The 5,206-nt window shown below is 40.4% G+C and overlaps 1 pseudogene; it reads left to right on the top strand.

Annotated features, from left to right (window-relative positions):
• The first annotated feature begins 3,685 nt into the window (after positions 1-3,685).
• LOC119626628 (olfactory receptor 8B3-like) lies at positions 3,686-4,962 on the top strand (annotated as a pseudogene).
• Positions 4,963-5,206: the final 244 nt, after the last annotated feature.

Here is a 5,206-nt window from a genome sequence, read left to right as displayed (position 1 = left end):
TGTATATATAGTTTCAGCAGATGAACATCTTAAGGTGATTCCTGCCTCTTTTTCAGTAAACATTAAAGAGAGAAACAGTAATTTATTATGATGAGAAGGAAAGTTTGCTTAGGTTTAAACTTAAATTTTAAGTACAATCTTTGGTCACCTGCATGGTATTCTTTGTTCACTATACCATTTGGTTATTTATCTTTTTTTTCCTTTTTTAAAAATTTCCATGGTCTCTAAAATGTAAATATTTCTAACATTTTGTGTCTTATATTTGTTAGGAAGGCTTAGTTTGCACAATATTTAATGTGTTCAAAATACTTCGACCAATCATAATAGTTCTTTCATGGCTTCTCATGAACGCTAACCCTGACTCAATTTCTGCTTCAATTTTAAACAAGGTTGAATCATCATTTTAAAACATATTTTTATTACATAGATTCAATTGCCCAGTGGGTAATGGAGAACCATTGGAAGTTCTTCAGCTAGAGAGAGAGAGAGATCTGCACCTTCAGAGTTTACTCCAGTAGCAATGTAGATGGCTGGACAGAGTAAGTACATGAGAAGAGATTAGAATTATTCTCTAGTCTATGATATTTTGTTAGTTAGGAGCCACTGTAATTCAGTAGCACAGTTCAGTTAGAAACTAAAATGTGCCTGCAATTGTGTAGTAGCTGAGGGAAAAGACTGGAGGTTGTTGGGGTTGTAAAGTCTGCTCTTTAGCATGTGAAAGGTGTAGAAAATATTCTGAACGGTTTTGGCCAGAGAACGATGTACTTTCAACAAATATTTACTTAGTACACACTGTGTGCTATGAACCATACTTCGCACCTGGAACAAAGTATGAAATATTAAAGAAGATAGAAATGATATTTATCCTTATAGAACTTATAGTATATAGGGGTAGCACAGAAATTAAAGGGAACAAAAATGTCTCCATCTGTGATCCCAGCACTTTGGGAGGCCTAGGAGGGCAGATCCCTTCAGCCCAGGAGTTCGAGGCCACCTAGTCAACATGGTGAAACCCTGTCTCTACAAAAGAATACAAAAGTTAGTTAGGCATGGTGGCGTGCACCTGTAGCTCCAGCTACTTGAGCCCAGGAGGTTAAGGCTGCAGCGAGCTGTGATCCTGTCATTGAGCTCTAGCCTGGGAGAAAAGCAATGCCTTGGCGCATACACATGCCCGTGCACACACACACACACACACACACACACACACACACACACACATCTGATGAGTCTAATGATAAAGGATGTACCAGAAGCTATGAGAACAGAAATAGTGACAGTTGATATTTATTGTCTATTTACCACTGTTCTAACCACTTTGTTTACTTTTTTCATTTAATCATCATAAAAACCCTATGAATAGTGTTATTTTTTAACATTCTTATTTTACAAATGTAAACCAAAGGTACAGGAAGACTAAATAAGTAGCCTGAGTTAGTAAGCCTGGGAATGGGTTTCCCACACATTTCCTATAACTGCATAGCCCAAACTCTGAACGACTATGGTGAGAATATATTGATGACCTCATTAATGAAATGTTACATTTAGGACTCAGCAGGACACTCATGTAGAAATTTCTAGTAGGTGTTTAGATGTAAAAACTTTAAAAGGGAATTAAGATATTAATTTTTTAAAAAGATATCCCATCCAAGACAACTGAAGTGAGTTACTGCCATCTTTGTGCTGTAGTTTGAATGTAGGTCTCCCCTAAATTCATGCAGTAAATATCTCACCCTCAAAGCAACAGTATTAGGAGGTGAGGTCTTTTGTAGATGATGGAGACAGAGCCCTCTTGAACAGAATTAGCATCCTTGTGAAAGATGTCCAGAGGTAGCCTTTGCCCTTTCTGCCATGTGTAGTTAGAGTAGGAAGGCAGCTGTCTACCTAGAAGCAGGGCCTCACCTCACACTGAACACTGGGGCCTTGATCTTGGCCTTCAGCCTACACAGCTGTGAGAAATAAATTTCTGTTTTTCCTAAGCCACCAAGTTGATGATGTTTTGTCATAGCGGCCTGATCAAACTTAGCCATGTAGAAAAATTTCTGATAAAGAAATAAGGAAGACTGAGTGTGGTGACTCAAGCCTATAATCCCAGCACTTTGGGAGGCCCTGGTGGGAGTATTGCTTGAGGCCAGGAGTTCAAGACCAGCCTGAACAACATAGGGAGACCTCCTCCATCTCTACAAAAAATAAGCAAAATTAACCGGGCATAGTGGCACGTCCCTGGAGTCCTAACTACTCGAGAAGCTAAGGTGGGAGGATCACCGGCGCCTGGGAAGTCGATGCAGTGAGCGGTGATGGTGTCACTGCACTCCAGTCTTGGGGATACAGTGACACTGCTGTCTGAAAAAAAAAAAAAAGAGAGAAAGAAATAAGGAAGGTTACAGGCAGATCTTGTGAAAAATTTCCATTCAGGATGAGGAAAAAAAAGAAAGAACTAATGAAATAGAATTCCCATCAGATATGAAGGTTATGGGGAGATGGGAGTTTATTTTCACTCTGCCTTAGGGGATGTACAGTCCCTTGGGAGAAGGAAAACTTGAGTAAAATATTGAGTCTCTAAGGAACAAAAGATAAATCATAGTCCAGGGTATAAATACAAAGCCCTCATCTTGCTTAAACCTGAACCATATTCCCTAGGGAAGTGGCTGAGGAAGCTTCAACACTATATATACCAAGGTACATTATATCATTAAATTGACATTAAATCTATTATGTCCTACCAAGTGACAGAAAGGATAATAATAAAGACTTTTTTTTTGTCTGCTGCTAGAGAGGAATCAAATTTATACTAAAAATAATGATGTATAATTCAGAATGATTTTAGGACACAATGAAATTTAAGTCTGGTCTGTATCTTAGAATTAAAGAAACTAAAGTCTCAGAGCTTGAAATTGCCCTTCCAGGACCACGGTGGCAAATAGGGATAAGAAAACACTAAGGATTTCTGGCCTAAGGAGGGTGTTTCTGAATTCCATGTACATTCATGTCTTCTTTGTTTTGAGATGGAAGTTCAGGGCTCGAAGATATGGTATTTACATTCCCATTCAATGCTGTCCTGATAATCAGGTGAAACCAGTGGAAAAGTCTGTTCAAAAGGAGCAGATAATGTTCAGAGACACCAGTGAACCCAGTGGTTGAAGTGTCTAACCAGTAAGTTCCCTCTCCATAGACAGAACTCTCCTTGTTCTACATGTAGGACGTTGATTCTGTGACGTGGGGCAGTCACATGACCTCTCCTAGACTTTGGTCCCTTGCTTTTGGATTAGAAGCAATGTTCTTTGTTTCTATGCGCCACCTGAGTCGAATCTACGTTAGAGGCCAGCACCAGGTTGCCACGGCCTCCGCCTTTAAGCTTATTGGTGATGAGAGGACTCAAGTGAATGAAGAAATGAAGAAATGAGGGATAAATCATTCTGCCCTGGTCCACCCTTCTCCCTTATCCCTTTGTCTTTCAGCAGTCATGTTTGCATATGGTAGCACTGGCCTTCATGCTATTAGGCTAAAGTGATGCTACTCTCTGCTGTATTTGGCTACCTACAACTCGATAAAGGAGAAGTCAGTGTCACTCAGTATCATGACAGTGCTAAAGGCAGATTATGTGAGTCCATATTAGGCTAGTCTCAACTAATCCCAGCATATACTCTACTCTTATGGGAGGAGAAATTGTGGGAAGAACTGTGTTACTCTTGAATGGAAGCTTTTTTATCCTGTGTCCACAGATACCGTTAGAGAAGAATGGTTCCTGGAAATGACTCTTTCATGACTCAAATCATTTTGCTGGGGTTAACAGAGCAGCCAGATCTCCAACTCCCTCTGTTTTTCCTGTTTCTAGTAATGTGTATGGTCACTGGGTTGGGAAATTTGGGCTTGGTAGCTCTCATTGTGCTCAGTTCATACCTTCACACCCCCAAGTACTTTTTCCTCTTTAACTTGTCCTTCATAGACTTCTGTTATTCTTCTGTGTTTACACCCAAAATGCTGCTGGATTTCATAACAGAGAAGGATATTATCTCCTACATGGGGTGCATGTCCCAGCTTTTCTTTTTTTTTCTTTTTGATATTTCTGAATGCTATGTGCTCACCTCAATGGCCTATGATCACTATGTCACCACGATCACCATGTAACTATCTGTAACCCACTTTTGTATAGTATTGCCATGTCCCCTAAAGTGTACTATCACCTTATGCTTGGTTTCTACTTGCTGGCCTTTTCTAGTGCCATGGCCCACACTGGATGCATGCTGAGGCTGACCTTCTGTGATGCAAACACCATCGATCCCTATTTGTGTGACATCCTCCCTCTGCTCCAGCTCTCCCGCACTGGCACCTACATCAAAGAGCTGGTGGCTTCCATTGCAGTAGCCATCATTTTCCATTGTCACCACATTTATCTCTTTTTTTATTTTTATTTTTTAATTTTTTTGATTTTTTTGAGATGTAGTCTCACTCTGTCGCCCAGGCTGGAGTGCAGCGGCGTGATCTCGGCTCACTGCAAGCTCCGCCTCCCAGGTTGACGCCATTCTCCTGCCTCAGCCTCTCAAGTAGCTGGGCCTACAGGCGCCCGCCACCTTGCTCGGCTAATTTTTTGTATTTTTTTAGTAGAGACGGGGTTTCACCGTGTTAGCCAGGATGGTCTCGATCTCCTGACCTCGTGATCTACCCAGCTCGGCCTCCCAAAGTCCTGGGTTTACAGATGTGACATTTATCTCTTGTGGTTGCAGCCTCTCTATCATCCTCCACATCAGCTCCAAGAAGGGCAGGTCCAAAGCTTTGAACACCTTCAGTTCCTACCTAATTGCTGTTTCTATGTAGTTTGGATCGTGTGCATTTATGTGTCTCAAACCATCTTCTGTTGGGTCCATGGATGAGTGAAAGATTTCTTCTGTCTTTTACACCAATATAACTCCTTTGATGAACCCCTTAATCTACAGTTTGATGAATAAAATGTTCAACTTTCCCTGAGAAAAAACCCTAGTAGGAAAAAGTTTTGACTAGAAACAGTATCTTTCTGTGCATGTAGTTTTAGGACAGGGAGCTTCTGTTGTTATTTAGCATATTTTAGTAGTACTCTTCTTACCTTAATTATTTCTTACTACAGTGAAGAAAATTTGAGTCTTCTCTCAATAATTTATTTACCCTTTTCGTAGAGCATGTTTTTCTCCTTTCCTCGTTATTTGTATAATTCTTTTCTCCTCACATTTTTTCT

This window comes from Chlorocebus sabaeus, chromosome 1 (genome assembly GCF_047675955.1).
Source record: "Chlorocebus sabaeus isolate Y175 chromosome 1, mChlSab1.0.hap1, whole genome shotgun sequence".
In the NCBI taxonomy this organism is placed as follows: domain Eukaryota; kingdom Metazoa; phylum Chordata; class Mammalia; order Primates; family Cercopithecidae; genus Chlorocebus; species Chlorocebus sabaeus.
Note: the sequence above shows the minus strand (reverse complement) of the source record. Positions and strands in the feature narration are given on the sequence as shown.